Source organism: Myxine glutinosa, chromosome 2 (genome assembly GCF_964187855.1).
Source record: "Myxine glutinosa chromosome 2, kmMyxGlut1.1, whole genome shotgun sequence".
Taxonomy (NCBI): Eukaryota; Metazoa; Chordata; class Myxini; order Myxiniformes; family Myxinidae; genus Myxine; species Myxine glutinosa.
Genome location: NC_136262.1, coordinates 267926509 through 267940146, shown reverse-complemented (window position 1 = coordinate 267940146; position 13638 = coordinate 267926509). Strand labels below are relative to the sequence as shown.

Sequence of the window (13638 nt, the reverse complement as noted above, 5' to 3'; positions counted from 1 at the left end):
CGATTGACAGGTAATTTTCACCATTGGTGCAACTCCACATGTATAATTTTTTAATGATAATTATGACGTCACAGGTCACGTAGTTCGGCCGCCATATTGGAAAAATCGAAAAAACTTTGCACCTCTATATCTCTAAAAGATGTTAATGATGATGTCATAGGTGCCTCCATTATGATGTCATAATTCGACAAGTACAAAACTTCATCCGATCAAGATGAAATTTCTTGAGCATAATCTTGGAATAAATCAGTGGAGAAAAAAAATGCTGACCTCATCGATCACGTGGGTCGGCCGCCATATTTGTTTTAACACAAAAGTCTTAAAAACCACTGAGAATACATCCTGGTGAGGGTTTGCAATCTTTGATCGCTCTTTTTCTTGTTTATTTGGTTTTGAGTTTTTACCTGTTTTGGGTGGAATAATAGTGATTTTGGTTTTGGGTGGAATCGGTGATTGATTTCTATTTGCAAATGGTGCACCTGCATTCAGGATGTGAGTGAATGGCCATTTGTGAAGTCACAAAGTGAACGTCTATTCGATTGCTTTGTTTGTACAGCAATATAATGTCACATGTATTGTGGAGACGACATGATACCATGTGACGTGCTTCTAACCACAAATATGTTTGGCTTTGACTCCACAGTATATAACTTAAAGTTCACAATATTTGTTCCCTGGGCCTTACTCGAATGGAGAATTAGAAGTGAAGGTTGCTCTTTTTACCTTTCAGCAAACAGAGAACTTGTGAATAATTTGGAAAATTGTCCTCTCCTTGCTCTTTCCCACGCCCTCAACCCTCGTACCTTCTGGAGGAGTCAAAGAGAAAGACAATATTTGATTTCTTTCCTCGTCATGTGATGTTTTGGTGGTAACTCTGATGTTGTGCACTCGTGTTTGAGCTCTCTCGTCTGCATTTGATTTCAAAGAACACTCTATACTAGTTACTACACCCTCGTGCTTCGTAGGCAGGGCGTTGCGCTCTTGAGTGTCCTTTGGACGAAATGTTAAGCCGGCCGTCCTGTCTGTCAGCAATCATTTGTGTTGTACATGTAGAAAAACCCCACCGTGCCTTTCAAAAAGAATGTAGGTCGCTGTCTGCCAGGACCCTGTATGACGCCCAAATTGCTGCCCTGTCTACCACTTGCAAGGGCAATGGTAAACCACCCAGTGTGTTTTCTGCCCAGTAACTGCTTCTGCGGCTCCGATGCTCGAGGAAGCCAAGGCTATCGCCATGAATGGAACGGAATGTGGTTTATCACACTGGAGGAGAAAAAGCAAAGGTATTGATTGTAAATCTGTTGGAAGCTGTGACCATCGGGAGTGCTCTGTCTGCCATGAACGTTCCATTGTGTTGATGACGTCAGCGTATCTAGTTATAATGGCACACACTTGTGTAAAGAAAGAAATATGTGTTATGTGTTGGCTTTTTCAGACCAAAGAGTTGTTGCTGCTGCTAGATTTACTACCTCTGCCACCGAAGGTGGATGGAGGTTATGTTTTCATCCCTGTTTGTTTGTTTGTCTCACTGAGCAGTGTATCTCAAAAGGTAATGGACGGATTAGGCCGAAATCTTTGGATAGGTTGGGTGTGTGACTAGGATTAATTGATTCGATTTTGGTGAAGATCCGGATCCATATCCAGACATGAGAATCTTTAAAAAACAAGACCAAAAGTCTAACAGCGGCGTAGCCGGGCGTGTAAAATATGACAAGTCAGGAGACGACGATGGTTCACGAGCGAGCGGTATTCAATGACAAAGGTCAAAACCGACATTGAAAATATATAAATAGGAGTGTATTATCTGTTATCAGACCAGTTAGCTACACAATACCGAAAATTCGTTTCGATTCCGACAACTTTGAAAATTTGACCTTTGTGACCTTGAAATGTCAAAACGAAGGTTACTGACTTTGAAATGAGATAGAAAATAATGTATAATCGGTTATGAGGTTAGTTAGCTACACAATACCGAAAATTCGGTTAGATTCCGACAACTTTGAAAATTTGACCTTTGTGATCTTGAAATGTCAAAACAAAGGTTACTGACCTTGAAATGAGATAGAAAATAATGTATAATCAGTTATGAGGTTAGCTAGATACACAATACCGAAAAGTCGGTTAGATTCTGACAACTTTGAAAAATTGACCTTTGTGACCTTGAAATGTCAAAACGAAGGTTACTGACCTTGAAATGAGATAGAAAATAATGTATAATCAGTTATGAGGTTAGTTAGCTACACAATACCGAAAATTTGGTTCAATTCCGGCAACTTTGAAAATTTGACCTTTGTGACCTTTAAATGTCAAAACAAAGGTTACTGACCTTGAAATGAGATAGAAAATAATGTATAATCGGTTATGAGGTTAGTTAGCTACACAATACCGAAAATTCGGTTAGATTCCGACAACTTTGAAAATTTGACCTTTGTGACCTTGAAATGTCAAAACAAAGGTTACTGACCTTGAAATGAGATAGAAAATAATGTATAATCAGTTATGAGATTAGTTAGCTACACAATACCGAAAATTCGGTTAGATTCCGACAACTTTGAAAATTTGACCTTTGTGACCTTCAAAGGTCAAAGGTCGAAGATTCTGAAATTTGTTGGAAAACTTGTATTTCATGATGTATGTGATAATATAAGATCATGTACGACATTTCACCCTATCAGGAAGCGAACAATGTAATAAAACCATCAAAAATTGACTTTTCTAAATTTTGTGACCTTGTGACCTTGACCTTGGGGCGAAAATGAAAAATCGAGCTCCGTGGGGCCAGACACATGACATTGGCCTCACCAAATATCGAAACCCCTGTCAGATTCCACCAACTCCCTCGGAGAAGATGTAGCTTGAAATTGATTACCCCCTAAAAAGACATCTTTTTCGGGCGTGGCTCCGCCCACAATGGGCGCAATCCGCCAACTCTAGGCAGGAGACAACTAGATCATGATATCAACCTCCCACCCAAGTTTCATCAAGATCGGATGATATCATCGGGTAGTTATGCTGCGGACAGACAGACAGACACACACACACACCCATGACGAATATAGTGGTCACTTGATAACTCCTGAACCAATAAACCTCAAACACATATGATTTGCTTTTTTAACAGTCGCTAATGCTGCTTATAACATTAAACGAAGAAATTTGGAGGAATCCCGACATCCGTGAGGTAACAGGGTAACAATACTGACAGAAATGAGGGAAGATCTACTGTAATCTATATACCCCACAAGGGTTGGAGGTGTGCTCATTTGCCAAGCAGCTCGCTAGTGCTTGCCAAGCCAGCCGTTTCTTAAGGGTTTTGAATGGAGTGCTTGCTCGAATGCTTAAACCACTTGATGATCTCTGCACAAGAAACTTGGTAAATGAACACCCACCCAATGTTCTTGAGACCCGATCATAGATCGACTGTAATCTATATACCCCAAAGAGGAATGACCCCTCCTGCAGCTCCTGTAGTGAGCGGGTGTTTACGCCGTAATGACATCATATACGTAATGACTGCACATCGGATTTTTATGTGAAAAAATAAAAAATATTTTTTCACATAAAACGGCTTTTTTGCGCACAAAAAAATTATCTTGCTATTTTCGGTGAAAAAAAAAATTTCGCCCTTTTTCGGGAAAAATAAAATAAAATGCCCTTTTTGGTCGAAAATGTGTGGCAACGCTAAAAAAAATTAGGGAATTTTTCGAAATTTTTAACTGCGATCGAAATTTTTAACTGCGATCGATCTCAAAAACAAAACGTTGCGTCCACTTGCGTGCGTTGCGTCCCCAGCGTGTACAGCAGTGAGGCGGTGTACTACAGTGAGAGAGTGTACACAAAGTGTGAACAAGTCTCCTATCAAGATGAGTGCTGCTCTTCGTGACAAGTGGCTGAAGGAATTCAACGCTGGCGGCGATGGGGCCACCTTCAAGTACCTGTCGAGTGACACGGCTTTCTGTCGAGCTTGTGAAAAGACTTTCCGGGCGAAGCAGAAGTCTGAGCTGGCCCAACATGTCTGAGGAGACCGCCACAAGAGCAACTTGGCCTTGAAGAAGAAGAGGACGGTCACGCAAGCCACCATGGAGGACTTTGGTGGCGGAAAGAGGCACAAGTGCGACGTCGTGGCTCGGGAGCTGTGCCAGGCCATGCTGGCCGCTGGCATCCCATGGTCGAAATTTGAAAACCCTGCCCTCCGGTCGTTCCTGGAGAAGCACATCACTCTCCAGATCCCCGATGAAAGCTGGATTCGAAAGCACTACCTCGACAAGTGCTACGACGAGGCCTTGGCGGGGATCCGTGCCGACCTCGGACAGCAGCCCATCTGGCTCTCCGTCGACGAGACGACCGATTCGGCAGGTCGATATGTGGCCAACATCATCGCGGGACGCTTGTCCAAGGAGGGGTACTTTCGTCCCCACCTCGTCCAGTGCATGTTTCTGGAGAAGACCAACTCCGGGGAGATCGTGCGCGCAGTCAATGACACGCTGAGCTATCTTTGGCCTGATTTCAAGCCGGAGTGTCTCAAGGTCCTCGTCAGCGACGCCGTGGCCTATATGATCAAGGCCGGCCATGCCCTGAAGGAACTCTTCCCGGACTTGCTGCATGTGACTTGCGTTGCCCACGCGCTCCACCGTGTCTGCGAGACAGTCCGAGAAATGTTCAAGGACGTCAACGACCTGAATGCCACGACGAAGAAGGTGTTCGTCAAAGCCCCGTCGCGTGTTGTCCTTTGGAAGGAGCAGCAGCCCAATCTTTCTCTCCCCCCGGAGCCCATTCTGACTCAATGGGGGACGTGGATCGACGCCGCGGTGTTTTACGCCGAGCACTTCGAGGCCGTCAAGGACATTGTGGACCAGCTGAACGATGACGACACGATGGCAATCCGGAGTGCCAAGGACCTGTTCGGAAAGGCGGACATCAAGCTCAGTTTGGTCTTCTTAAATGCCCACGTGTTGTTCATCCCGAAGATCCTTAAGCAGCTGGAGGAGGCCGGCATGGAGCTGGCCAAGGCCTTCCAGCTCCTTGATCAGGCCAAGGAGGAGCTCGAAAAGATCCGAGGCTGCCGTAAGGAGATCCTGCTCACCAAGTTCAAGGCGGTGCTGCAGCGCAATCCCGACATTGGTGTGCTGAGGACAGTGGCTTTGATCCTGGATGGAGATCAGCACGGATCTGAGGTGGTGTGCCGGCTGGAGTCGAGCTTGCCGACATCCCCTCTTGAGGTACTGCCCCATCGTCAGCGTCGACGTGGAAAGGTCCTTCTCCGTCTACAGAAACGTCCTCACCGACCGCCGACACTGCCTCACCAAGGAGAACATTACCAAGATAATGATTTCAAACACCTACTTTAACCGTTCCTAAAAGGGTCTTGTCAATTTCTTCTAGTCCTCTACTTATCAAGCAATGCGGTTGCAATAAAGGTACCTGAACGTCATTTTTTACCTGTTTACTAGCCCAGAGTGCTTAATGTTGTGCAGGAAAAAGCTTACCATTTTTTGTTCTTTTTTTGACTAATTTCTGAAAAACTTGGTAATAATAAAAAATGAATAAAACAGGGGGAAAAAATATTTCGGGATTTTTTCACATAAAAAAAAAAAAATCCGCTTTTCAAAACATAAAAGGCCTATTTTCTTAACATAAAAATCCGTAGTCTAGTAATGACATAGCATGACGGCCGGACACAAAACGGCCGCTACTATAGTATTTCTAAGATATCTATTTAACCTCCAGTACGTTTGCAGTCACTACAAAGGAATTAGTGTTACGATTTGATTTACTATAATAATAACGTCACGTTATTATTACAAAAAGTATATATATATATATTTTTTTAAAACGAGGTGAATTTTTTACTTCCGCAGTTACACCGCTTCAATCCATCAGCTTTCCATTAATTACATTGGGATTCAAGTGTTGTAGTTATATTTACTATATTATTATTATTACGAAAACGATACCACTGAAACGATACCACTGTATTAAGAAACCTGGCCTTAATTTGTCTGAAGCCTAAGGCCTATACATACCGTATTGTAGGAAGAGACGTAACGCCGATGGTTTCGATATTTGATGGTCATTTTAACAATCGGTTTGTTTGTGTTTCACACTGAATGAAAACGTAAAGGTAGAGCATGGCGATTGTGATATATGATGGGTTCGACGATATGTTCGGCCTGAACGGCATATAAATCAAAATGGCGGAGTGTGGAGAGTCAGCCGCAGCATCACCGTAATGACATCAGACGTAATCGCATCACCCTGTCATGTGAGCAGGTTCTCAGCTCTGATTGGTATACGTTTGAGGGGACATACATACATACTGCACATACATACAGACGGACAAACACTGTTCTGGACGGCTCTGCCCGATGGGCTATGCCGTAAAAAATTTAAAGTGATTCTTCACCATTCATTGAGAGATGACGACAAAAACGATATAATAGCGCGATATTTCAAAACGTTGTGGATGAATTATGACAAAACTTTGTGGATGAGTTGTTTACCTGTGTACGTTATATTACCTGTGTACGTTGTTTGTGATATTACCTGTGTACGTTGTTTGTGATATTACCTGTGTACGCTGTTTGTGATTACCTGTGTACGCTGTTTATGATATTACCTGTGTATGCTGTTTGTGATTACCTGTGTACGCTGTTTGTGATGACCTGTGTACGCTGTTTGTGATTAGCTGTGTACGCTGTTTGTGATTACCTGTGTACCCTGTTTGTGATTACCTGTGTACCCTGTTTGTGATTACCTGTGTACCCTGTTTGTGATTACCTGTGTACCCTGTTTGTGATTACCTGTGTACCCTGTTTGTGATTACCTGTGTACGCTGTTTGTGATATTACCTCTGTACGCTGTTTGTGATTACCTGTGTACCCTGTTTGTGATTACCTGTGTACCCTGTTTGTGATTACCTGTGTACCCTGTTTGTGATTACCTGTGTACCCTGTTTGTGATTACCTGTGTACCCTGTTTGTGATTACCTGTGTACCCTGTTTGTGATTACCTGTGTACCCTGTTTGTGATTACCTGTGTACCCTGTTTGTGATTACCTGTGTACCCTGTTTGTGATTACCTGTGTACCCTGTTTGTGATTACCTGTGTACCCTGTTTGTGATTACCTGTGTACCCTGTTTGTGATTACCTGTGTACCCTGTTTGTGATTACCTGTGTATGCTGTTTGTGATATTACCTCTGTATGCTGTTTGTGATTACCTGTGTACCCTGTTTTTGATTACCTGTGTACCCTGTTTGTGATTACCTGTGTACCCTGTTTGTGATTACCTGTGTACCCTGTTTGTGATTACCTGTGTACGTTGTTTGTGATATTACCTGTGTACGCTGTTTGTGAATACCTGTGTATGCTGTTTGTGATTACCTGTGTATGCTGTTTGTGATTACCTGTGTATGCTGTTTGTGATTACCTGTGTACGCTGTTTGTGATATTACCTGTGTACCCTGTTTGTGATTACCTGTGTACCCTGTTTGTGATTACCTGTGTACCCTGTTTGTGATTACCTGTGTACCCTGTTTGTGATTACCTGTGTACCCTGTTTGTGATTACCTGTGTACCCTGTTTGTGATTACCTGTGTACCCTGTTTGTGATTACCTGTGTACCCTGTTTGTGATTACCTGTGTACCCTGTTTGTGATTACCTGTGTACCCTGTTTGTGATTACCTGTGTACCCTGTTTGTGATTACCTGTGTACCCTGTTTGTGATTACCTGTGTACCCTGTTTGTGATTACCTGTGTACCCTGTTTGTGATTACCTGTGTACCCTGTTTGTGATTACCTGTGTACGCTGTTTGTGATATTACCTGTGTACCCTGTTTGTGATTACCTGTGTACCCTGTTTGTGATTACCTGTGTACCCTGTTTGTGATTACCTGTGTACGCTGTTTGTGATATTACCTGTGTACCCTGTTTGTGATTACCTGTGTACCCTGTTTGTGATTACCTGTGTACGCTGTTTGTGATATTACCTGTGTACCCTGTTTGTGATTACCTGTGTACCCTGTTTGTGATTACCTGTGTACCCTGTTTGTGATTACCTGTGTACCCTGTTTGTGATTACCTGTGTACCCTGTTTGTGATTACCTGTGTACCCTGTTTGTGATTACCTGTGTACGTTTTTTTGTGATATTACCTGTGTACGCTGTTTGTGTACCTGTGTACGTATCGTTTGACCCTCCGGGTCGCCCAGTCGTACTTTGTCGTTTTCCATGTGTGGATGTTATTCCTGGAAAACTTCGTCCCTGTTGGAGATTCCAGTGTTAATGTTTTGACGTGTTCCATACTGGGATACGCCCTGTTTAATATCCTGTCGAGACTTGTTACCTTTCATCTGTGACAATCTCACCTGTGCTAAAGTTTGTGTGTTTGGCATTCCGAGCTATTTTTGGAGTGAACTTTGGTATAAAATGACTGGATTTGGCTTTTTGTGACACGAAACCCACTTCATCCTGATATGGGACAAATGAAACCCAGTCGTGATCCCAACCACCTGTCATTCCCACTGGACCGTCACGACAGGTGCACAACGTGCGATGGTCATGTTTTACCTCGATTCGAATGAAGTTCTCCTTGATTACACCTTGTGTTCTGAATTTGTTCAAATGTCCGACGGACAGGGCATGTTTGAGGCAATTGTTTGTTTCTGTGACATTTTCACGTCATTCGATCACGTGTGTCACACAATTTTGTCGAGATGCGACTTGTTGGGCCCCCACAGCAAGGTGATTATTATTCCAGGTGAACATTCTCGGTGATTCTGTTCAGTTACAACTTGCACGAAGTCTCTGTGATTCCACAAACTGGGAAGCATTGCTCGTTACCTTACAACAACAACAACAACATGCATTTTAAAGGCCATTTTCCCTGCTAGAGCGGGGGTTAGCCTTGCGGTCCCCATGACAATCTTCTCCATTTTGCCCTATTTTCTGCATCTCTCCTTGTTAACCCCCTTGCCCGCATTTCTTCTTCCACCATCTTTAGCCAAGTCTTTCTCGGTCTTCCCCGTCTTCTACTTCCTTCTACATTCATTTCCATCACTCTTCTCAACCAGTCACTTTCATCCTTCCTCAACACATGACCAAACCATCTCAACCTGTTCCTCTTCACAGCATCAATCACAGGCTCTATTCCCATCATCTTTCGCAATTCATCATTTGTCTTCCTCTCTCTCAACGATACTCCGCACATCCGTCGAACCATTCGCATTTCCACCCTTTCCAACCTTCGTTGCTGCTCTACGTTCATTACCCATGTCTCGCTCCCATAAATCATAACACTTCTCACACATGCAGCATACACCTTTCCCTTCAGCTTCAACGACACTCCCCTCATCATCAGCACGCCACTCAATTCCCGAAACTTCTTCCATGCACATCTCACTCGAGCAACCGTTGCCGAGTCTGATCCACCTTCTCCATTCAGCATGTCTCCGAGGTAGCAAAATGTTTTCACACCTTCCAGCTTCACGCCGTCTCCAAGATCCAACTCAACATTTCCTCCATCTGCAGCTCCCTCTGTGCACACCTTACATTTGAATGTAGCTGCCACACTGGTTAATGACCCTCTCAGACCACTACATTTTTGATGAACCCACTCAGTGCACATTGTACACTGAATGGAGTTCACTCCGACACCCTTCCTACACACAGCACAGGGCCACTTCCCAGTTCTTTCCACCTCACCACATGCTTTACCACTTGCCATCACCTTCGTCTTTCCGATATTCACCTTCAGACCTTTTGTCTCCATACATTCCTTCCACGTGTTCATCTTTTCCTTCAATCCATCCATACTTTCCGCAATCAACACCAGATCATCTGCATACAACAACTCCCACGGTAAACCCTCCTTTACGTTCTGAGCCAGCACCTCCATCACAGCTACAAATAGTAGTGGACTTAGTACCGACCCCTGATGCACTCCCACCTTCACCTCAAACTCACCACTGTTCCCGTCCTTCGTCCTTACAGCTGTGCGTGCTCTTTTGTACATTGCCATCACTACTCTGATCAACCATTCCTCCACTCCTAACTTCCTCAATGCCCATGTCAATACTTTGCGTGGAACCCGATCGAATGCTTTCTCCAGATCAACAAACCCAAGAAACAACTTCTTCCTCTTCTCCATGTACTTCTCCTGCAACTGCCTCACAATGAAAAGCGCGTCTGTCGTTCCTCTTCCTGGCATAAATCCAAACTGCATTTCGTCGATCTTCACTTTCTTCCTTATCCTCCTCTCCAACACCCTTTCCAATACCTTCATTCCATGCTCCAATAACTTTATCGCTCGGTACGAGCCACACTCCAGAGGGTCACCTTTCCCCTTGTATAGAGGGACGAGGGTACTCAGTTCCCAATCCACTGGAATGCGGCCTTCTTTCACCACCAGATTACAGATCTCTGTCATTCTCTTCACACCCCAACTTCCTGCTGCCTTCAACATATCTCCCACAACTCCCGTCGGCCCTCCCGCTTTTCTACCCTTCATTGCTTTTATCGCTTCCTCAACTTCCTTCTCAGTTATCTTCTCTGCCGGTCCTAAAACTGGGTTACTCTCTATGTTGCCATCCCATTCATTCTCTGTATTCAACAGCATTTCCATATATCTTTTCCATCTTCCTTTAATTCCATCTGGGTCGACAACGATTTGTCCCACTTCATCCTTCAAGCAGCTCACCCCCATCACATCACACCTCTCTTTCGCTATCTGCTTTGCAATCCTGAATACTGCTTTGTGACCCTCTTCCGAATCCAAGCGTTCTCCAAACATTTTCCTACATGCCTCCTGCGCCTTTGCTACCTCTTTCTTTGCAGCCTTCCTGGCTGCCTTATAACTTTCATACTCTGCTGTTTCTGCTCCCGTACCCTTCGCCTTCTGCCACTCCTTGAACTTCTTCCTCTTCTCGTCAATCCTCTTTCCAACTTCATCATCCCACCACCATGTTTCCGAGTGCCTCGGTGGTCCTTTTGTCCATCCACATACCTCACCAACGGCTCCCAACAGACAAGCTTTTATTGACATCCAACCACTTTCAAGCTCAACCACATCATCCTCGACCCTACTCAGCCTCTCTTTTAATGCCTCCCTTACTGTCACCTCTTTCAACCTCCACACCTTCATTCTCGGTTGGTACTTCACCCGCTGAGCTCTCCTCGCACCTTTCACCCTTACGTCGCAGACAACCAAGTGGTGCTGTGAAACAGCCTCCTCCCCCGGGATCACCTTTGTGTCTCGGAGGTGCCCCCTATCTCGCCTACGCACCATCAGGTAGTCAACGGTTGTCGTCGACCCACCTGACGTGTATGTAACAAGCTTATTATCCTCTTTCTGGAACTGAGTATTACAAATCAACAAATCAGCTCCATCAGCAAACTCCAAAATCCTTTCACCTTCTCCATTTCTCACACCATATCCGTAACCCCCATGAACTCCGTCAAAACCATCCATACTCCTTCCCACATGTCCATTTAGGTCTCCTCCTACCACAACAACTTCCTCATCTTTCACGTTTTCCATCAGCTTCTCTATCGCACACCAGAACTTGTCCTTCTCTTCATCGCTCCGACCAACCTGCGGAGCATATCCCGAGATGACGTTCACCAAGAGCTTTCCAATCATCATTTTTACCATCATCAACCTATCACTCACTCTAGTCACACTCACCACACTGTCTACAAACTCCTCAGAAAACAGGACACCAACACCATTCACGCCCTCCAAGCACCCTTGCCACACAAACTTGTATTTCTGTCCCTGCCTACCCTTCACCATTCTCACACCACTTCCCTTCCATCTCGTCTCTTGCACACAACATATGTCCACTCTTCTTCTGACCAATACTTCCACCACTTCTCCTGATCTCCCTGTCATTGTCCCTACATTCCATGTCCCAAACCTCAGAAACCGATCTCCACTTCGGGCTGTACCCTGCCCACATGTAGTTGTAATTGTCATGGTTCTCTTTTTGAGGCAATGTTTTTTATGGCCGGATGCCCTTCCTGACGCCAACCCTCTTAGTCGCCTCCTACGACACGCAGGGATACGGCGTACCTATTCTTATCCAGGGTACACACTGGGAAACGTTTAAAACATGGAAATCCTGGGGGGGGGGGGGGGGGGGGGGGAGATCACCGCTGCGGTTTAAACATATTTAAATAAAAATTTCAACAAAACCATGAAAACAATCTGGGAAAAGTCTCTAAGTGAGAACGTGGATTTGAGAAAGCAGGAGCAGAGGTGAAAGAACAAACGAGAATATAGGGGGCGGGGCACAAGTCGAGACGAGGAGGCCGCACGAGACACCAGGCCGCACGAGGCCCGGACAAAGAAACGACTAATTACACACAAATTTGCAACAACTACAAAACCAAAACCAAATAGAAACACACAATAACACATACACAACAAAATACGCAGCGGAAATTTGACAAAGAAACGAACGGGAAAACACTCAAACTTTGATGCCGTGGAGAGATCAAAGCAAGCCCCGTCGCTCGAGGGACCGGAAGCCTGCTTTTTTTTTTTTAGATTACAATTATAAATAAATTACAACAATAAATCGTTACCTTACAATCTCGACTTATTCAACTTGAAGCTTCCATTTATATTACAAACATGTTCCCATTATCTTATACTAGGGCATGCCCGTACTATATATATATCTAAAATTATATCCCCCCCCTCTATTTACATGAAATGGTTTGGTCCATTCGCAAAGCCAAAGCGAACGGCTTGCGAGTACGGTAGAACCCCCCCCTCTATTTACATGAAATGGTTTGGTCCATTCGCAAAGCCAAAGCGAACGGCGAACGGCTAAATCGCCATAGCTCGGTAGCTCGCTGCTCTCTGATTGGTCGAATCGTTTTTTGGACATAGCTCGGTAACTACTTGTCCGATTAATATGAAACCTTGAAAAGGCACATCCTCGGGTCCCCAGCAATATACCTGGCAAGTTTCAAGTATATCGGACCGGTAGTTGTCGAGAAACAGCGGTCGCATACACACAGAGATTACTGGAATTATAGATAGACTAGGGCATGCCCGTACTATATCTATATCTAAAATTATATCCCCCCCCTCTATTTACATGAAATGGTTTGGTCCAAAGCGAACGGCTTGCGAGTGGTGACAATCCCCCCCCTCTATTTACATGCAATGGTTTGGTCCAAAGCGAACGGCTTCCGGAGTTTGGTAAAGAAATCGCCATCGCGTGCACAAACGCGCAGGAAAGCGAATGAATCGCAAATTCGTTTTTATTAGTTGTAAAACATAGTTTAACGCCAACATAGTTTGCAAACGTGAAATAAATGAATACGCTCTCAAATGTGCCATCCGAGGCAGAGTGTGTTCGCCACGTTCGGCACACGCGATCGTTCGCTGCTCTCTGATTGGTTGAATCGTTTTTTGGACATAGCTCGGTAAGTAATTGTCCGATTAATATGAAACCTTGAAAAGGCACATCCTCGGGTCCCCAGCAATATACCTGGCAAGTTAAAAGTATATCGGACCCGTGGTTGTCGAGAAACAGCGGTCACAGACAAACGTACAGACAGAGATTACTGGAATTATAGATAGATAAAAAGATGCATTTTATTTACAAACTCCAGGCTCGGAGGGGAGCGAG

The 13638-nt window shown here is 44.5% G+C and overlaps 1 protein-coding gene across 3 annotated transcripts in view; it reads left to right on the top strand.

Annotated features, from left to right (window-relative positions):
* The window catches only part of DGKQ (diacylglycerol kinase theta), a 224058-nt gene that overhangs the window by 9751 nt on the left and 200669 nt on the right, over positions 1 to 13638 (top strand). The gene's annotated exons all lie outside the window — the stretch shown is intronic.